This window comes from Poeciliopsis prolifica, unplaced genomic scaffold, assembly GCF_027474105.1.
Source record: "Poeciliopsis prolifica strain line A6 unplaced genomic scaffold, Auburn_PproV2 SCAFFOLD108, whole genome shotgun sequence".
Taxonomy (NCBI): domain Eukaryota; kingdom Metazoa; phylum Chordata; class Actinopteri; order Cyprinodontiformes; family Poeciliidae; genus Poeciliopsis; species Poeciliopsis prolifica.
The window spans coordinates 467501-490000 of NW_026562483.1; the positions used below are offsets into that span (position 1 = coordinate 467501).

General features: G+C 42.6%; 1 pseudogene; it reads left to right on the forward strand.

Annotated features, from left to right (window-relative positions):
- Positions 1 to 22500, forward strand: part of LOC129354339 (slit homolog 3 protein-like) — a 184987-nt pseudogene that overhangs the window by 83908 nt on the left and 78579 nt on the right.

Genomic DNA, 22500 nt, shown 5'->3' on the forward strand with positions numbered 1-22500 from the left:
CCTGCAGCGCAGCTTCCTGAGGGCTCTGCCCTGAAGGGGGCTCTGTGAGGTGTGGAGCCCTATCGGTCTCCAGGAGGAACCTGATTGATTCTGCAGGACGTTTGTTCTCATCGAAGCGTTTCTGGAGACCCTCTGACGACTCGGCTCAGCCGTCAGCTCTAAGCTGTTCCACATCCACCTGATGCAGATTGATGGTCCTGAACAGGGAGATGGACACACACACACACACACACACACACACACACACACACACACACACACACACACACACACACACACGGTTAATCATGTGTGTGACAGTCCAGAGGGGAGAAGGGAAGTCTGGAATATCGGTTGGACCCGGCGGTCCGTCTGTGTGACTTGGCTCGGCGCCTCGTCCGTCCACGCGCTGCGCAGTGAGTGGTCCGACTAAAGATTATCCCCCTGAGTCCACACACACACACACACACACACTGAGCAGCCCCCTGTGGTTGTCCACCAAACCGCCCGTCAGCCCTAAAGCTTACCTCCACCTGTCAGGAGCTTCCTGTTCCTGTCAGGCACAGCACAGGCGTCCCATTCATCCGTCCTCAGTTAGCGAAACCGCTAATGGCTAATGAGCTAAGCTAACCTGTTGTTGAGGACAGAGGAAACACCTTTCTGTGGAAACTCCTCCATTTTTTACTTTTTATCTCTGCAGCAGCTTTTATTTCTTACTCAACTTTTTGCCGTAACGATTCATTATATGTCGACTGGTGTTTCCATACAGTTGCCTGTTCGTCCTTTACTGTTGTCTTTCCCACGTTGCTTCTTATTGAGGTTTTTCCTGATAAGTGAAATCCTTTTCTCCATAATTTTGTACTTATTAGCTTTAGTAGACATTTCCTTTACGTTATTTTTTATCTTAGCTTTTGCTAGGTTAGCTTTAGCATGATAAGTAACATTTCAATAAATAATTTTTAATAATGATACAAAAGGTTACATTTTAGGATAAAAATTGAAAGATGTTTGGGTTCTTCTTCTTTTCTATAATTTTTTCTCCTACTTTCTGCGCCCTCTGGTGGCCCTCTGGTGGCCCGTGCCCCCAGTTTGAGAACACAGATCTAAAACACCCCATAATATCTCTCTCTGCTTGTTGGCTGCAGGGTGGTTCCCAGTTTTATTCACAATTCCTTCACTTTTTTTCTTATCAAAACCTTTCCATTTCTTGTTTGCTATGCGCCTTTAGCCTCTCCTTGTGGCCCTCCAGGGGCCCACAACCCAGTCTTTGAGAAACCCTGACCCAAACTACTGCATAGTTATTGGGATTTTTTTTTGCCACATAGAAACAAACCAGTTTATGAAAACGCTGCAAAGTTTTCAATTTTTATCTGTTTTTACATTCAGCCTTACGACTCCGATGCCCTTAAATGAAATAAAATTCTGATGAGGTTGAAGCTGAACTTTGTGAATATTTCCACATAAAGCCTGGCTAGTTTATCTTTATTAATTATTTACACCAATCATGCGGTTAATTGGTGTTTTATTCTCATCTCTGTTTCCTGGTAAAGGTTGAAGCAGAGCTCAGTGCTGCCCCTGCTGGAGGATGTGAGAGGTTCCCTGGGGGTCAGAGGTCATTGTTTTAATATCGCTCCAAAAAGCTCAACTTTTCTGTCGTTTATTAAAACGACCTCTGATAATGGGAGTTTTACATTTTAATTGAGTCAAAAGAAAATTAACGATAATGTTTTTCATATCTTTTTAAAAAACGATCAAAAATTCAGGGGGAAATACTGGAGGAGGAAGCAGCGTGTGTGTGTGTGTTAGTGTGTGTGTTTGTGTGTGTGTTTGTGTGTGTGTGTGTGTGTGTGTGTGTTGGTGTGTGTGTTTGTGTGTGTGTGTTGGTGTGTGTGTGTTTGTGTGTGTGTGTTGGTGTGTGTGTGTTGGTGTGTGTGTTGGTGTGTGTGTTTGTGTGTGTGTGTCTGTGTGTGTGTGTTGGTGTGTGTGTTAGTGTGTGTGTGTTGGTGTGTGTGTGTGTCTGTGTGTGTGTTTGGTGTGTGTGTTGGTGTGTGTGTTGGTGTGTGTGTTAGTGTGTGTGTGTTAGTGTGTGTGTTAGTGTGTGTGTGTTGGTGTGTGTGTTGGTGTGTGTGTGTTGGTGTGTGTGTGTTAGTGTGTGTGTGTTGGTGTGTGTGTGTTGGTGTGTGTGTGTTAGTGTGTGTGTTGGTGTGTGTGTTTAGTGTGTGTGTGTTGGTGTGTGTGTTGGTGTGTTGGTGTGTGTGTGTTGGTGTGTGTTGGTGTGTGTGTGTTGGTGTGTGTGTTGGTGTGTATGTTGGTGTGTGTTGGTGTGTGTGTGTTGGTGTGTGTAGTGTGTGTGTGTTGGTGTGTGTGTGTTGGTGTGTGTTGGTGTGTGTGTGTTGGTGTGTGTGTTAGTGTGTGTGTTGGTGTGTGTTAGTGTGTGTGTGTTGGTGTGTGTGTTGGTGTGTATGTTGGTGTGTGTGTGTGTGTGTGTGTTGGTGTGTGTGTGTTGGTGTGTGTGTTGGTGTGTGTTGGTGTGTGTGTGTTGGTGTGTGTGTTGGTGTGTGTTGGTGTGTGTGTGTTGGTGTGTGTGTGTTGGTGTGTGTTGGTGTGTGTGTTGGTGTGTGTTGGTGTGTGTGTTGGTGTGTGTGTGTTGGTGTGTGTTGGTGTGTGTGTGTTGGTGTGTGTTGGTGTGTGTGTGTTGGTGTGTGTGTGTTGGTGTGTGTGTGTTGGTGTGTGTGTTGGTGTGTGTTGGTGTGTGTGTGTTGGTGTGTGTTGGTGTGTGTGTGTTGTGTGTGGTGTTGGTGTATGTTGGTGTGTGTTAGTGTGTGTGTGTTGGTGTGTGTTAGTGTGTGTGTGTTGGTGTGTGTGTTGGTGTGTCAGTGCGTGTGTGTTGGTGTGTGTGTTGGTGTGTGTTAGTGTGTGTGTTGGTGTGTGTGTTGGTGTGTGTGTTGGTGTGTGTGTTGGTGTGTGTTGGTGTGTGTTGGTGTGTGTTTGTGTGTGTTGGTGTGTGTTGGTGTGTGTGTTGTGTGTGTGTGTGTGTGTGTTTGTGTGTGTGTGTGGTGTGTGTGTGTTGGTGTGTGTTGGTGTGTGTTAGTGTGTGTGTGTTGGTGTGTTTTGTGTGTGTGTGTTGGTGTGTGTGTGTCAGTGCGTGTGTGTTGGTGTGTGTGTTGGTGTGTGTTAGTGTGTGTGTTGGTGTGTGTTAGTGTGTGTGTGTTGGTGTGTGTGTTGGTGTGTGTTAGTGTGTGTGTTGGTGTGTGTTAGTGTGTGTGTTGGTGTGTGTGTTGGTGTGTGTTAGTGTGTGTGTTGGTGTGTGTTAGTGTGTGTGTTTTGTGTGTTGTGTGTGTGTTGGTGTGTGTGTGTTGGTGTGTGTTTGGTGTGTGTTAGTGTGTGTGTTGGTGTGTGTGTTGGTGTGTGTCAGTGCGTGTGTGTTGGTGTGTGTGTTGGTGTGTGTGTTGGTGTGTGTGTGTGGTGTGTGTTAGTGTGTGTGTTGGTGTGTGTGTTAGTGTGTGTGTGTTGGTGTGTGTGTCAGTGCGTGTGTGTTGGTGTGTGTTGTGTGTGTTAGTGTGTGTGTTGGTGTGTGTTTGGTGTGTGTCAGTGCGTGTGTGTTGGTGTGTGTGTTGGTGTGTGTGTTGGTGTGTGTTAGTGTGTGTGTTGGTGTGTGTTGGTGTGTGTCAGTGCGTGTGTGTTAGTGTGTGTGTTGGTGTGTGTGTTGGTGTGCGTGTGTTGGTGTGTGTTAGTGTGTGTGTTGGTGTGTGTGTTGGTGTGTGTTGGTGTGTGTGTTAGTGTGTGTGTGTTGGTGTGTGTTAGTGTGTGTGTTGGTGTGTGTTAGTGTGTGTGTGTTTGTGTGTGTTAGTGTGTGTGTGTTGGTGTGTGTGTGTTGGTGTGTGTGTTGGTGTGTGTTAGTGTGTGTGTTGGTGTGTGTGTTGGTGTGTGTGTGTCAGTGCGTGTGTGTTGGTGTGTGTGTGGTGGTGTGTGTTGGTGTGTGTGTGTTGGTGTGTGTTAGTGTGTGTGTTGTGTGTGTTAGTGCGTGTGTGTTGGTGTGTGTGTTGGTGTGTGTTAGTGTGTGTGTTGGTGTGTGTTAGTGCGTGTGTGTTGGTGTGTGTGTTGGTGTGTGTTAGTGTTGGTTGGTGTGTGTTGGTGTGTGTTAGTGTGTGTGTTGGTGTGTGTGTTGGTGTGTGTTAGTGTGTGTTGGTGTGTGTTAGTGTGTGTTGGTGTGTGTGTTGGTGTGTGTTAGTGTGTGTTGGTGTGTGTGTTGGTGTGTGGTGTGTGTGTTGGTGTGTGTTAGTGTGTGTTGGTGTGTGTGTTGGTGTGTGTTAGTGTGTGTTGGTGTGTGTGTTGGTGTGTGTGTTGGTGTGTGTTTGGTGTGTGTGTGTGTGTGTGTGGAGAAGTTTCACTCTTTGCTCATTTATTTTGTTAGAAAATAACACATTTCTCTACTTCCTGTTTCCTGCCCGGGTGGAAGTTAGCGTTAGCCGCTAGCTCCTGATAAATGTCGCCATGATTAATGGCCGCCGCTGACCAGAGGGGGGAGCAGCACAACAAGCTGGAAACTTGTGTCTGTATGCAGACACAAGTTTTCAGCTTTTGCTGATTGAAATCTGGAGATTTAATGAAAAAAATCACAAACTCTCAGTTGCGCTCAGGTCTGGACTTTGACTAGGCCATACAAACCTATGAATCTGCTATGATCTAAACCAGCAACAGCTTCTAAATGATGCTCCTAAATATGTAAAGAAACATATTTACTTTTATTGTTTTTTCTCCTTTTGGTCAGTATTCTGTAATAATTCGTGTCAATTAGGATAAATTTATCCTCATATTTCTGACTCCAGTCAGTTTTAATTTTAATATTTTTAGTTTTTGCAGCAGTTTTCCTCGTCAGCAGGACTGCTGGACGCTTCATAAACTCTTTCTTCTCAGAAGCTTTTCTGTTTCTCACATGCTAGGCTAGCATTAGCACAACAAATAATATTTTAAAAAATTGTATTTTATCACAGTATCACATTTAATAGTAAAACATTATGACAGATTCAAGTTTTTTTACTTTTGCTTTTGTTCTACTTTTCACTCCATCTTTCTCAGGCCCTCATAGCGCCCTCTAGCTTTAGCAGGTCAAATAACATTTAAATAAATTATTTTTTATAGTAACTATTTAAATTTTATGATTAAACATCATGACAGATTCATTTTTTTTTCGGACATTTCGTCCAGCTTTCTGAGGCCCCTCTCGCGCCCGCCGGGGCCCCCGTGGCCCGCGGCCCCCACTTTGAACACCTGCTCTCTAAGCCATCTCTCTGGCTGCGTGTTTCTGCACTTTGTCCTGCTGGAAGTTGAACCTCTGACTCCCCACAGCATGATGCAGCCACCGCCGTGTTCCTCTGATCAGATCTGGATCAAATGGTTCCTTTAAATGCACCAGTTTGTTCATTTTGTGTTTTTTCTGACGGTCCGTCCTCCATGTTGCCTCCTGCTGCTTTCTGCTGATGGATGAAGCTGCAGTTGCACTGTGTGCTTGTGTCCACCGGGTGGCGCTGTGCTGCAGTGTTTCCACACCCTGTGTGGAGGCTCCAGGTAAAGGACGCCATCGTCCTGCTGCTCTGCCTCTGTTTCTCCGTCTGTCTCAGGTGAACGCTTTAATCCAGATTGACACCCTGAGTTATAATCCAGAGGTGAAAACAGATATTCCGGCTCTTCATCACAACCAGCTGAGCAGATGCATCATCATCATCAGCTTGGATCATATCGATTATCCTGCGCTGCTCTGAAAACATCGTTTGCACCTCAACACACCTGAAAATGATCGTCTAAAAGCCACATTACTGAAGCCAGTTTAACTCAGCAGTGTGTGACTCAATGTGATCTGAATTATTTACAGTCCAGCTCTGGTAGCGCAGAAGAGAAGCTAACTTTGGCTGAAACTCAAACTCTCACCGCTGCTGCAGAAAATGCAGAAAAGTTTTGCATCCACCAAATCCTCCATCTTGAATTAGCGAAGCTCCAGCTTCATTTCTTCAGTGTGTTTTGTTAGCTTTAGCTTCCATAATTCTAACCTGTTTTCTGCTCTTTACTTTTTTTGGTCATAATTAGCATAATGCTAATGTTGCTCCTGGTTAGCACAATGCTAAATCTGCTCTGGTGAATGTGATGCTAATGTGCTAAAGACATTAGTTTTTGTTTTGTAGCTATGAGTATTTCATCGTGTCGGGTGTTTTAGCTGATGATAATGCTGCTCTGGTTAGCCTGATGCTAATGTTCTGGTGATCTTCGTCTTGGATTACAGAAACAGAGCATTTAACTGCAGAGCTTAGCGACGTATTTCCCCAGGTTGATGTTTAACGTTAGGGGTTAGGGGTTAGGGGTTAGGGTTAGGTTAGGATCGTTGCAGAGATAATCGCTGCTGCATTATTCATTTCTAACACCTGGCAGCTTTTTAACGCAGTGGTTCTTCAGATCACAGATTCGTCTCCAATCTGAAGATGCTCCTGAATCCCTTTTATTATTTGGATTTCTGAACTGGCTCTCATATTAAATTGTAAAATAACTTTAACTATGAGATTCTCATAGAGAAAATGGGGAGGATAGAAAACTAGAAACACCAACCAGATGAGAATCAGTAAATTGGTCAGAGCTTTGCTCTTCATCAGTGCAGACAGAGCGTCTGCTTCGTTGTTTGGGTCATTTGTACTGATATTGACCTGATTGAACACCCCTGTGTGGATCTGGACCGGCTGGTTGGTTTTCTAGTTTAGTGTTTTTTCCTTCACATGGTGTTTCTGTGACTCCATGTGTGCTTCCTCCTCTTCCTCCTCCTCTTCCTCCATCAGGACCGCTCGCCGTCGCTGCGCTGTGTGTGTCAGAGCCGCCACCTCTGTTAATGGGTGTCACCTGCTGGAGTGATGGCCAGGGCTCAATGTGCCATAGCAGTAATTTAACACACACACACACACACACACACAACACACACACACACACACACACACACAACACACACACACACAGTGATGAATTACTCCTGGGACTGTTGCTGTATGTTGGGCGGCAGAGATACGACATCAGTAAATCAGAGTGTGTGTGTGTGTGTGTGTGTGTGTGTGTGTGTGTGTGTGTGTTGTGTGTGTGCGTGCGTGCGTGTGTGTGTGTGTATGCGTGTTGTATGTGTGTGTGTGTGTGGTGTGTGGTGTGTTATGTGTGTGTGTGTGTGTGTGTGTGTGTGTGTGTATGTGTGTGTATGTGTGTGTGTGTGTGTGTGTGTGTGTGTATGTTGTGTGTGTGTGTGTGTGTGTGTGTGTGTGCGTGCGTGCGTGCGTGCGTGCGCGCGCGTGCGTGCGTGTGTGTTGTGTGGGTGTGTGTGTGTGCGTGCGTGCGTGTGTGCGTGCGTGCGTGCGTGTGTGTATGTGTGTGTGTGTGTGTGTGTGTGTGTGTGTATGTGTGTGTGTGTGTGTGTGTGTGTGTGTGTGTGTGTGTGTGTGTATGTGTGTGTGTGTGTGTGTGTGTGTGTGTGTGTGCGTGGGTGTTTGTCTTCACTTCCTGCACAGATTTACAGTCAAACTATTGTTGTCAAGTCATTTTCTGACTTTACCTGTTATTATTTTTAAATGACAGTAACCTGCTAAACACGTGAAAACGCTGAACCAGAGGAACCGTCGGTTCTGATGCCGAGCAGCGTTTCTGATCCGGACCGGCTTGGGCTGAGGCCCCTCCTCCATGATGCACATCTGGGTGTGTTTTTAGTGTGTGTGTGTCAGTCTGATGCCAAAAGGCTCTTGACATGAGACTGACAGCTGAGGATGATGGATGAGCTGCAGAAAGTGGACAGTAATCAGATGGGGTTGTGTTTTAGTGCGTGTGTGTGTGATGGACAGCTGAGGCCTCCTAACACTGACATGCAGAGATGATTGGCTTTATGTTTGTCATCTCCCTCAGATCTGCGTCCAGGCTCCAGATCCGTCTTGTCGTTGTCGCTGTTTCGCAGTTTCCGGTTTCTACCCAGTTTCCCCTTCAACAACCTGAACGATGATCTTGCAAGTTTCCCTGCCGCGTTCAGATCGATCCGCTTTAGACGAGTTGGGATCTGAAACCTCCAACATGCCGCCAAGGACCAATGAGAACGCAGCCTGTTGAATGTGATGCTCAGCCAATCAGAAAGCTCCAGATGTCCTCTAACATTCAGTGACTCAGTAGCAGTCCGTGTTTCTCGGGGGCACATTTCACGGTTACACCAAAATCTGTGTTTGGGACGGAACCAGAGTCTGAGGTCAACCGGCGAGTGAAGCAGGTTTTCTTCGAATCGACGGCTTCAGATGGAGTTTTCTGACCCGTTTGCTTAAATTATATTAATTAAAAAAGAAACGAGTCACATGTGAGGCTCAGGTTACGAGTCGCAATCATCGCTCATCTAATATTGAGAACAACGTCATCAAAATAGAAATGAAGTGCAGATATTTTTAAGGTTTGAAAACAGAGGTTGTTTCTACCTGGAACGTGTCTTTGTTTTCTTCTCAGAGAAAATCATAAATAAAAAGTTTGAATGAATTTTCTGTTTCACTGAAGAAATCCAGGATTTCCATGTAAAAGTTTCTAGATCTGCTTTCTAGATCCGCTCTGATCAGCCGGAGCTCAGATGATATTTTTTATTTTGCTGCCTCATAACCTGCTCTAATTTCCACTTAACCTCCCCTCCTGCCGCTCTGCACCCATTAACATTTCGCCGCTCTGATTTATTTCCACCTTTTCTGTTATTAAGTCTCTAATCTTCCGTCCGGCTCTTCATCTCTCCGCTCGTCTCGCCTCTTCCAGCCGGGTTCAGGTTCACTGAAGGAAAGCAGCTGTCGCATCTAGACAATAATACCTTCGTTTTGTTTTTTAAAAAGGAATTACTTTACTGATGTACTGGGATCTTTTAGTTCACATCTCTAACATTGCACAAAAGAAGCTTGAAGTTAAATCAAAAATCTCTAAATGCTCATTTTAATTTGATAAGTCAATGAGTAACATGAACAATCGGAAAAAAATAGCCTAAAACGTCTCAGTGCTGCCATCTTCAGGTCAGAGAGAGATGAACGGAGGATGGAGGGATGAACGGATGAATGGAGGGATGAACGGATGAATGGAGGGATGAACGAATGAATGGAGGGATGAACAGTGTCTCCTGTTGCTCTTCTGCCTCTAATCTCTGCTGGGAGGAAATGAGAAACACACACACCTACAGACACACACACCTACAGACACACACCTACAGACACACACACCTACAGACACACACACCTACAGACACACGCACCTACAGACACACACCTACAGACACACACACCATCCTGAGCGCCACACACACAGTGGGACTGAAAATTTACATCAATATTTAACTTTTATAATTATGATTAATTATTAAGAATAATTCCAATTAATGATTTGTAATAATAATGCCATTAATATTAATGCATTAATAAAAGTTTAAGTTTCTCAAGTTTGAATCTGGGAATCATCAAGTTAGCTTGTAGCTAATCATAGCTTGATGCTCCGATTAGCTCAAAGCTAATCATCAAGTTAGCTTGTAGCTAATCAAAGCTTGATGCTAAGATTAGCTCAAAGCTAATCATCAAGTTAGCTTGTAGCTACATAAGGAAACTTGACTTCTAGCGATTAGCGATGAACCATCCCAGACGCTATGGTGATAAACGATATTATTGTTTGGAGACAATTTTCCAGTAGTATAAAATAATACTGCTATCATAGTAAAGCAGGAATATTCTCATTCAAACCTTAGAGGCTGATAAATATTTAACTCTGGAGCTGGAAAATGTTTTTAATATCCAAAGAAAAGAAAAAAAACAACAGAACCAACAAATAAAATTAATTCTGAATCATCTAAAAACAAAATTACCTTGTAAAAGTTTTAATTTTTTAAGGATTTTATTATCCAGTTTTTGGTAGAAAAACGATAAATTATGCAAATGGAAAATATTGAGTTTGTTTAATTTATCATCTGATTGATTGATTGATTGATTGATTGATTGATTGATTGATTGATCAAAGCTTCAGACAGGAACAAAGGAATGATGTTAGTTTGATCCTTTGAGCACCACCACACCACATCGGACCATGTTTGTTGTTTTATACTGGAGTAACACAGAAACTAGGACTCGGTTCGAACAGAACCTGGTGGTCAGAACCGGCGCTGTTTGGGTCGGCTGCTTCACTCTTCAGACGTTTCAGATGTTTGGAGTCAAATGTAGCAGAAAGCTGCAAGAAAACCATTGAAATTCCTGCTGGAGACCCACAAGCACCGGAAACCCGGTTCTGTTCTGGTCCTGGTCGAAGATCAGACCTTAACGCTTTTACAGCCGAACCGCTGCAGGAGGTTTAAATAACGGGAGGAACCGGCACTTTTAGAAATCATGATTAAAATTTAATAATTTGAATCATGAATTTAAATGTTCAAAAGCAAAAATAATTAAGGGCATAATGCATATATAGAATCCATGTTCCGCTGGTTTTAAACCAAATATTATGTATAATAAATATAATCTCTGTCACCACGTCTGATTCTCATGGGTTAATCCAGCTGATTTCTGTTCTTCTGTTTTTAATCCTTAAATTGAGACGTTAAAGAGACTAAAATCAATTTCCTGCACCTGTTCCCTCTGCTGGAGCAGAACCAGGAACCACTCAATCCAATCTGGACCCTGATGGACACACACGCACACACACACGCACACACGCACACACAGCTCACACTCACACACACACAGCTCACACACACACACACAGCTCACACTCAGACACACGCACACACACACACACACACGCAGATCTCACACACACACAGCTCACACACACATGCACACACACACACACGCAGATCTCACACACACACACACGCACACACGCACACACGCACACACAGCTCACACTCACACACACAGCTCACACACACACACACAGCTCACACTCAGACACACGCACACACACACACACACACACACACACACGCAGATCTCACACACACACAGCTCACACACACATGCACACACACACACACGCAGATCCACACACACACACGCACACACGCACACACGCACACACAGCTCACTCACACACACACAGCTCACACACACACACACAGCTCACACTCAGACACACGCACACACACACACACACACACACACGCAGATCTCACACACACACACACACACACACACACACACACACACACACACACACACACACACACACACACACACAGCTCACACTCACACACACGCACACACACACACACAGCTCACACACACACACACACACACACACACACACACACACACAGCTCACACACACACACACACACAGCTCACACACACACACACACACAGCTCACACACACACACACACACACACAGCTCACACACACACACACACACAGCTCACACACACACACACACACACGCAGCTCACACACACACACACACACACACACAGCTCACACACACACACACACGCAGATCACACACGCCTGCAGTCTAATCTGCTGATTTTCTCCTCAGGAAGACGAAACGCTTCGCTCAGCTCCTCCGTCTCTTCCCAGAATGCTTTGCTTCTCTCCGTTTCCTGCCGGCTTTCAGTTCGATGTTCCTCGTGGTTCTGCCCGCCGGCCCGGTTCTGTTCTGAACTTTAAATGTTTCCAGGTCCAGTTAATCACTCGGTTCTGATAGGTTATTTAGTTGAGTTTTTGTTTAATTCAGTTTTACAGTGTTTGCTCTTTTTAATGAGTTACTGTTAGTTAGATATTGTTTAGTTTTTAGTTTTGGTTTATTTTTATTTGCAGAACTCAAAAGAGTTCAAAGTCTTGTGATTATGAATATATTTCTTATTAATTCTCAACAGAAGAAACTTTTCAATAAATGAATTTGGTTGTTGTTGAACAAACTTTCACTGTCACCATTTTGCAGTGCTGCAATTGGCAGACTTGGTGTTTTATTTTAATCATCTATCATTAGTCTTCTGAAATTATTGGAAATAATTAATGCTGCATTTATTTTAGACACTTGTATATTAAAATGACCATCTTATAGTTTTAAGCTAATATTCTTTTACTTGAGCAGAAATGCAAAAACTGAACCAGTTTCAGTTCAGCTGAAAGAAACTTAAAAGTAGTAGAAGAATAAAGAAACAATGAGGAGCTTTTGAAAGCGAGGTTTCATTTTATGCTGAATCTGTTCTTTCCACTCTTTATTCTTTTTATTTTTATTCATAAATGTTGTAAAACTGAAAGCATCTGCATTGATCAATCGATCAGAGAAATCTACCAATCAGAAGCCAGAACTGGACCGTTTCCTCTGAACTGATTCTCAAATACTGAAAAATTTTTTATTTTTCAGATTCTTAAAATCCAGTTTAGAAATCAGAAAAATAAAAAAAAGATTTATAATATTGATAACTGAACATCGACCGGTTCAGTTGATCTCCTTTCCAGCAGTCTGCTCTTATCTGTGTTTTATTTATTCACCCTTCCCTTCATCTATTTTTCACCTCCTTTTAATCCAGATTCCTCCCCGTTTATCTCTCCTCCTTATGTTGAGCTTAACGTCCTTTCTTCATCTTGCACTCCTCCAGGTTTTATTGGCTCCATAAATGTCCCTAAGAGGCTCCGGTATCAGAGCTGGTCCAGTAGTGCTTAGTCCGGCGGATGGCGATTCAGATGTGAAAACACATTAAACCAAAATGGCCTCTGTGGCTTTAAAGTGAATTAGACAATAACAAATGACCAGCAGGGCGACTTAACCTCTACAACTATTCCTTCTCTTCCTCCTGATGAGAGTAACTCATCTGAATTTGCTGGATGTGTTTCAGGCAGAGGGCCAGAAAAGCTTTTATATCCATAAAGGCCCATGGATCACAGAGAATTGCATTAAGCTGTCCAATTTAATTACGGTATCGACCAAACATAATAGATACTTACAGGCTCCTGAAGAGCGATAGGCTGGAGGGCCGAACAACGCGCTCCCAAAAACGCACACACTGTCCATTTATAATGCTGATGCAGGGCTGGAGCCCAGCGCCGCGCATGTCTGCCGAGGTGTGTGTGTCCGCTGAGGTGTGTGTGTCCGCCGAGGTGTGTGTGTGTCCGCCGAGGTGTGTGTGTGTCCGCCGAGGTGTGTGTGTGTCCGCCGAGGTGTGTGTGTGTCCGCCGAGGTGTGTGTGTCCGCCGAGGTGTGTGTGTGTCCGCCGAGGTGTGTGTGTGTCCGCCGAGGTGTGTGTGTGTCCGCCGAGGTGTGTGTGTGTCTGAGAAATGAGTGAGGAAGCCCCAGGAGAGCTGTTTTAGAAGCTTAGCTGGAGTTTGATGCTACAGCTCCCAGATGACTTCTCTGCAAACATAAGAAATCGTCAAACACATACACACACACACACACACACACACAAACACGCACGCACACACAAACACACACACAGACACACAAACAAACACACACACACAAACACACACACATGCATATTTATATCCATATTACAACTTTACATGGACTTCCATTCATTTTACTGATGATCGGGTTCAAAACTAACCCAAACATTTTCAACACTTTCTGCAGCTTTAACTATTACTAGCATAGACACATTGACCAGCATTGGTTTGGCTGCTAAGTTGTCATCATCATGCTAAATCTTAAATGTACGCCTTTGCTACTAATTATTAATAATACAACTAACCAAGATCCAAAGTTTCACATTTCATTTGAAAAAGTTTTAGTTTAAAAAATACTGAGAAAGAAAAAAGTAGGTCAGTTATGCTGGCTTGACTTCGACCATCTTAACATGTAGGTAAGCTGCAGTTGCCATTAAAGTAAGGCGACACACACCAACTCTGACTGATCATCAGTACAGCAGATATTTAAATTAGCTAATCAAGTTATATCTTTTTATTTAATGATTGTTAATAATAGCAAAACATCAGGCCTGAAAACATAAAACTAAAAGATTGAATGTTCTGCTCTTTATGTGGAAATTGGTTTTTTTGAAGTTGGTGTTCTCTTATATGTAACCCCCAGTCTTCAGGTAACTGGAGCTGTTGTCAGTCGGTTGATAGATAGAAAGATCGCTTTATTTTTTCCCCTGCAGGTAAAACTGCACAAAGATGATGTAAATGGTTAGATTTCATTTTGTTAACAGAACAGTTCTACCACCGCAGCATGGCTGTGGATGAATGTCCAGATGGAAACAATAAAATTCAACATTCCTATCGTTAACCAAACCTAATTTAAATCTTAAAACCAGGTTTTGGTTCTCATTGGTCCTCAGAAAGTGGGTATATCTGCCAAACACAGTCTCAAATAGGTTAACTAAACAAGTACATGCACATACACACACTTAGCTACATTTAGCTAGAAGTGCTGTCCCACTGCAGCCAGCCAGGCTGTCAAGCCTCCATCCACCATGATCAATATAGGGGGCAATATTTTTATTCATACAGCGCCCACTTAATTAAATCACTGGGAACGGGGGAGGGGAGGTCTGTGGCGGTGGGGGTGCAGGGCGCCAGAGCAAGGGCACCGAGGCAAAGGAGTGATGAAGAACAGCAAAGACATGAAGGAGAAAGATGAGAAACTGAGGCCATTCAGTTTTTCCTCCATTAATGCATCACTGCAACATGGAGGTCAAATCTAAAGGTCATCCTGCTCTAATGGGGGGGAGTATTTGGCTTTGCAGCAACATTTTCCATTTATTTAAAAAAAAAAGACAGTTATTCTGTTAGTGAGATGGAGAGCTCTTAGGAGGATCAGAACAAAATGGCTACAGTGTATCCAACAGAGAGCAAAACATTACGACCACCAGTCGAACATGGCCGCTTTGCTTTACGTCTACTGCAGCAGCCGCCCCCTAACACACGCACGCTCACACTGCTGCAGAAGCTCTGTCTGCACTGATGAAGATTCTCTCACATCAGCTAGCTAAATAGAGCAGCACTGCTCTATTTAGCTAGCTGAAGTCTTTCCAGTATGGATACAAGCATAAACAGTTGCATGCTAACCTTTCAGGTTGGATTGTTTCCATATATCCCCATCAGCCACTTAAATTTTAGTATGATGGCCATTTTCAAGATGGCTGCCATGGTGGAGCCTTTTTAACGAATTATTACCATAAAATGCTTCACATTTTCATGACTGGATGATATGGATAATTGATTTGGATAATTGTCAACATTGGTCATCCATCTTTAAAGTGACAAAAGACAGTCATCTTAATGGTTAGCATTAGCTTCTGCTAATTTTTTATGTTCTCAGTCGTTCACTGAATATTCTGCTCATTTTTAAACATGGTTAGCAGTTTATTGTTAGCATCTGCTAATTTTTGGATGTGATTGAGAGTTTAGCGTTAGCTTCCTCTGATTTTTTTTATGTTCTTAGTTGTTTAGCATAAGTTTCCGCTAATCTTTTAATATGCTTAGCTGCTTAGTGCTAGCTTCCACTAATTTATTTTAAGTGTTTGTCAGATTATCATTGGCATAGCTAAGATTTTGTTGTAGTCGATTACTGGTTAGTGAAGTTAACGTTTTGGTTAGCTGTGGCAATAGTTACTGCAGCTTTTAGAGCAAATATATATATTTGCTCTATAAATATATACCAGCTGCTTGAAGAAGCTAAAGCTAGCTTAATGCTTCTGCTTTTTCCTTAACCTGAAAAAGGTTGTAAAGATGAAGAACACATAATTTCAGTTGTTTAAAACATGTAGGCTATGAATTGACAGAGGTTTTATGACGCAGAAATCTAAAAACAGAAAACAGCTGATCGTTTTTGCGTTCCATCCTGAAATGCTGTTCTGCTTGCCAGGAGAAAAATACTTTTAGTTCAGAACATTTGGCATAAAAAGAAAAGGAGAGTTGTTGCTTGACAGCTCAATACCACAGTCATGCTGTTTGCAACTCAGTGCCAGCTCTGGGTAATATATATCCCTGCAGTTTGTTGGCAGCCATCGGCATCATTCAAGTGGAGTGGATCCGTAGCCAAGCAGTGGTTCTGATGGGAAGCTTCCAGTTTCACATGCGTGGAGCTATACGTTCGTGACGTTGCCAGGATGCAGATCTGATGGGATAAAAGTTTTCCCAGAACAAATGAAGTTTGGAGGAAAAGCTTCCAGTGTTTATCCCCAGTTCACATTCCAGCATAAAACCAGTTTCAGGCTGAGAATGTGGTTACTGTCCCGCTCCTGTTTCATCTAAAACCCTGTGAGTGGTTTGACGTCAAAACAGGAAATACAATATTTATATTAAACTGATGTTCTTCTTATGCTGTAGTAGAAGACCAGCTGTAGGTCCAAACGGTAGAAAGCGGAAAGTTCTGAATGGCGCTCAGCAGTCCGAACACCTGCAGCATGACTTGGTTTCACCCTCCAGCGGAGTGCCTTAAAACCTGGAGAATATGAACTAGCCAGCAGTCAATATTTATTACTCTCTTTATGGGACAATATTAAATACTGTAACAGCCCCCAGGGGGGGCAAGCGAGAGCCAGACACGGGGAGAGAAAGTGATGAAGCTGTAGATGGATGGAGGAAGTGAGAGATGATGTAACGCTCTGAGTTCTGACGAGGAAACGCTGAAACGTCCATCAGTCTTCTTGGAGCCCGAGATGAGTCAAAGACCTAAACAAAAAGACTCAAACCAAAAGACTCAAACAAAAAAGACTCAAACCAAAAGACTCAAACAAAAAAGACCTAAACCAAAATACTCAAACAAAAAGACTCACTCTAGGGCTGTTGTAAACGAATATTTTAGTAAACGAGTATCTATCAATTATTCTTACGATTAATCAGGTGATCGGATAAAAAACAGATCAAATAAAATATCAACTGTTTTTCATTTTTCCTACCAGCTGCTTGAATTTCAAGATTCAAGCAGCTGGCCATATTGGACATTTTTCAAAATGCCTACCATTTTTTAGACTTTCAAACCAATTATTGTAATGAAATGTTCCTCATTGTCAGGACCTGGATGAACTTTATGTCAGATTGTATGGTTTCCTCTTTGGTCATATTTATACAAACATAAAGTGGTAAAATGTAGCAAAGTCAGCAACTGAGGACTTTCCTGTTAGTGCGTCTCACACCAGAGAAGAAGCTAAAGCTAGCTTAATGCTTCTGCTAATTTTTATACATTTGGAGTAGTTTCTGTAATTATTTTATGTCATTAGGAGTTTATCGTTAACTTGTACGCAATTTTTGTAATTAGCAGTTTAGCATCAGAGTAGCAAATTTCTTTGTGTCCAGTGGTTTATAGCGGTGATAGCTTCTGCTAATTTATTTTGTGTTTAATGTTAGCAGAGCTCAGAATCTAGTTTAGAAAATTAGCGGTTTGTGACGCTAGCTATTTGGTTCGTTGAGCCCACACTGTCTGTATCTACTGCTTATTGAATGCAGTTTTTTACCATTACACCTGTAGAAAATAAGCAGCCTTCTCTGTCGTCCCTATAGTTTTAATCACTATAAGGTTAAACTTTTCCAGGAACCAGGATTTGGTGAAACAAACTTTGAACTATCATCTTTCTTCATATTTCAAAGTTTTTCTTATGGTTTCTAGTTTTTCTTTTTAATTTTGTCGATAATAAAGAGTGTTGAATTTTATTTGTTATGGCCTCAGATATGTAACAGTCTAAATTTATTACTATTATTTCAGTGATTTTTCTGTGAGCAGATCTTTTTTATATACTGATTTATCCTCATTTTTTAGTTTTTTAATAAAACGTTGGCTGCATTTCTGTTTGGACCACCCAGATTTCTCAGAATCAGACCCAGCTCTGCAGGAGGGAATAAAGTTTTCAACCCCCAGCAGCAGCATGAAGGGAGGAGCAGTGAGACAGTCACTTAAAGACAAACTGTCTCATCACAGCTTTTATTTCACTTTTTCTTCTGCCAAAACAAAGAACAAATAGATGGTAAACAAAACAGTAAAATATTATTATCTCTGAAATGCCGGTAATAAATTACTTTTTAATGCTCCCTCCTCCATTTATTTTTCATCTACTTGTTTATATCTCACTGCTGCAAACAGATGAAAATTACAGAAAAGTTTGTTCTGGTTCTGAAGCTGCTAAAGTGGAAGCAGATGGGCTGATGGGCTGGAAGAGGAAGACATGGAAACTAGAAGCGCAAACAGCGGATATTCCCCGGTTCTGCTGCGCATTCAAACATCATAACTGCGTCATCTCGGCTGCACCAGCATCTCAGCCTGAAGCAAGCAGAACGGGTCAGAAACTGGATCAAAACCCAGATTAGAACCCGAGTCAGAAAGTGGATCATAAACCGGGTCAGAACAATGAGCTAAGCAGCTCCTTCAGAATTACAACAGATTTAACCAAAACTAGCAGCCATGAAGCCAAAACCGAGGTTTGGTTCTTCTCAGCTGAGTCAGCTTGCTGCTTCTCTGCATCTGATTGGCTGTAAAAGAACTATCCTCAAACTCTGACACAAAGAGTCATGTTAATGTGAAATTATTCCTAGTTTTCAATTGTTTTTACACAAAAATCTCGAAAGTGACATCCTGAAATAGTATTATGGACTAAAATGGTCTAGTCGAAGTTTCAGATGTTCTCCATCCAGCCTTATGAAGACCTGCAGAAAGATGCTCTATAAATTATCGATTCTGCACTACTTTGTATTCATCTGTCCCATATGTAGAAATGCACTGTACAACATTTGCTTGGGGTTTGAATTTATGAAAGAGAGACTTTGTGTCTCCAATATCGTGTAAACAAAGATTTTTAGGTCAGCACTTAAAAAGGAGAAAAAACAGGAGTTGGAAATATTTCCCAGAATCCTTAGCTGCAGGTTTTTGAAAGTGTTACTTTGTGTGTTAATAAGGCAAATATTTATATTATTACATCTGTCAGTGTCCAGTGGCTGAGAAAAACATCGGCTCGCATTGTGTAACTCACATGTGTCAAACTCAAGGCCCGGGGGCCAAATCCGGCCCCCTGTAGCTTTTTATGTGGCCCTCTACAGTGTAGACTAAACACTAAGTGTGATTAAATATTATATTATCAATCATATCAATACAGTTTTTATCTGTTTACTGCCAATTTATATCAATCCCTTCAGTTTCTTGAGAATTTAATTGATGTGTGATTATAGTCCATGATTTATACAGCGAGTAAATAAACAGTCGCATTTATTATTAGTTCCTGAAGAGACTGAAAAGATCTTCAATAATATGATGTAATTTTAAGAATTCATTGACATATTAACAGTTTGTGAACAGGTTTTATCAACAGATTCTGGCACAACTGGCCCTTTAAGAGCCTTCATGATCTTAATTTGGCCCAAAACGAAAACGAGTTGACACACCTGGTTTAACTGATCAAACTAAATATTTGCGATCAGAATTCGGTTTGCGTGGCTATCTTCATTTCTACAGCCTAACCCTAATCGTAACCAAAACTCAATTCACACTTTAATCTTAAATCTGACCCCTGACCCAAAAACAGATATTCCCCTTGAGGGGTCCAGGCTTCTGTCCCACAAGGAGCAGCGAGTCCTCACAGAGTAGAATCTGTCAGGAACATGGTCCCCACAAGATTTAGAAACAAACACACACACACACACACACACACACATATCGGCTGAATTTCCTTTTGTCTTTGAAGGTTTTTGGTCCAAATTGTTTCACTGATTATAAATGTCATGCCATCCTTTGTTGTGAGGTAGAGTGTGTGTGTGTGTGTGTGTGTGTGTGTGTGTGTGTGTGTGTGTGTGTGTGTGTGTGTGCGTCTGTGTGTGTGTGCGTGTATTTTCACTGTGTGTGTGTGTGTGCGTGTATTTTCACTGTGTGTGTGTGGTCTTTGTGTGTGTGCGTCTTTGTGTGTGTGCGTCTTTGTGTGTGTGCATGCGTGTATTTTCACTGTGTGTGTGTGTGTGTGTGCGTGTATTTTCACTGTGTGTGTGTGTGTGCGTCTTGTGTGTGTGTGTGAGAGAGACAGAGATCATGTGACTGATGTTCTCCTCGTCTCGTCTGCAGGGATCTCAGTGAGAATCAGATCCAGGCCGTTCCACGGAAAGCCTTCAGAGGAATCACCAATGTGAAGAACCTGTGAGTAGATCTGCTCTTCCTCACTCCTCTTCCTCTTTACACTCCTCTTCCTCCTCTGCTTTACACTGCATTGGGTCAGAACCGGAACCAGTTCAGGCTGTTTCATCATCCTGAAGATATCTTTTGTTTTCTTGTGTCCTAATGCAGGATTTATCGTATCGTTGATGATAAATTATTATTCCTGTCTTAATAAATTTAAGTTTAACACAAAACTCCTTATTGTCGGAAATTTTTGTTTTTAGTATTTTCTCCACTGTTTGTTGAAAAAAGCATCAATAAACTTGAAGATATGATTAAACACATTTAGTATTTTGTGATGTAAGTCACATTCTGTCTGTGACTCCTGAACTAAAGAGTCCAATTACAAACAGGAATGTTTTTCAAGAGCAGGATTTGTGTCTGGGGGAATGTAGTTCCTGTGACACACAGTCTTACAGATCATTATTTTATCATCGTTCGGATCAATATGGTTGTCACTGTGACGAATAGTAGATGTAAACATCTAGAACCTGATGTCACACTGAATTGGTCAACCAGCAGGACCCGAACCCGCTTCACCTCCGATGACATCAGAGTTTTTCGTCACTCGTGCTTCGCGGTCGCAGAGATTATTTCATTCATAAAACCTGAGCTGAGTCTGCACCACTGTAGACCAGAGATTAGTGCGTAAACCTGCTTCTGCTGCATTTTTTTTATCAGTTTAACACTCAGCTCACTTTGCACAGATTTTTTTATTTCCTTTATCTGAAGAACATTAAACGATCAGTTAGATTTTACTTTGACGTCGCCTGTGGTAAGCCCCGCCTCCTCTGTACCAGGCCCGCCCCTCTTTCAGAGGTTTAGTTCTGCTCTGAATCGCTCCATGCGGTTCTGTCGTTTATCCCTGATGTCCTAATCACCAATACCTGGATCAATATGTGGCCCGATCCATGCTTCTGATCGATAGCGGCTGATCGATCGGCCTCTAAGCTGGCAGACAGACTCTTGGGTGCGTCTGTGATGTGAGAGAGGAAGTCGATACAGAGCGGGTCAGAACCACAGAACCAAGGGAACCGGACCCACTCCACATGGCTTCAGACCGTCTAAAAGATCTTTTTAGCATTTTTGCAGTTTTAATATTTAAAGATTAGTTTTCTAAAAACAAATTAAACTTGATGTTTTTTCTGTGAGTAATCCGGACTTTGTGGCCCATTTGGACCAGATTTTCAACTTCCTGTCTGATGTCTCATCGCTTCAGTATTTCCAGATAATGTTTCCTCATGATGCTGTCTGATTTATGAAGCTTCCACATCCTGATGCTGCCACCACCATGCTTCACAGTGGCACGCCGGTGTTTCCTCCGACAGAACGCTTCGTTATTTCAGGCCGTAACCTGGTAATTTCCGGTTTAAATGTAATTAATTAATGAGGAACCAAACATTTTTAATCAAGTCCCAAAACCATTTTGTTAGAAAAATGTCCTCAAATTCAGGGGCAGATCTAGAAAAATATCTCTAGAGTGGCAAGAGAGGCCAGGGATTTTTCAGGGGTGGCAGCGTGTGTGTGTATATGTGTGTATATTTATATATGTGTGTGTCTTTGTGTGTATGTGTGTGTGTGTGTATATGTGTATCTACGTGTGTGCGTGTCTATATGTGTGTGTATATGTGTGCGTGTGCGTGTGTGTGCGTGCGTGCGAGCCTGTGTGCGTGCGTGCGTGTGTGTGTGTGTGTATGTGTGTGTGTGTGTGTGTGTGTGTGTGTGTGTGTGCATGTGTGTGTGTGTGTGTGTGTGTGTGCATGTGTGTGTGTGTGTGTGTGTGTGTGTGCATGTGTGTGTGTGTGTGTGTGTGTGTGTGCATGTGTGTGTGTGTGTGTGTGTGTGTGTACTCCTCCTCTTCCTTTATTCCACATGTCCTTCTGGAGGTTTCAGACAATCTGCTGTTCAGATCTCACCAAACCAAATTTTAGAAATAATCGTCTGTGTTGGTTGAACCGAAAGCTTTACATTAATAATCATCAGGTTTTTTCTTCCACCACATGGGATGTTTTTCCGCTGCCTTCAGATTTTCTTCTTCCCTCATGAACGTTTTGCTCCCCCCTCATCCATCGTGTCTTTGTCACATTTCCGTCCCGTTTTTCCGTCCTTCCTCTCTTCTGCCAGATTCTCTCGTATTTGAATGATTTCTGTTTTTCTGCGTCTCTCTGTCCGTCAGACAAGGTGACTCCTGCAGTAAAGGCTGCGGCCGTCCATTACGGCGCGGTAAAAAGCTTCATGACATTCTGTCCCCGGCGGACGCTGCATCGATTTTCTCATACGTCTCTCTCTCTCTCTGCTCGCTCGTCCTGCTTGTGGTTTTTATTTTAACTTTGTTTCTGGTCTTGCTGACTGCAGCTGCTGTCATTCCTCCCTTCGTCAGTTGAAGCTCCAATAATTCAGACATAAAGTCTCAGTGAAAGGAAAAGTTAAGTGTGACCTTTCT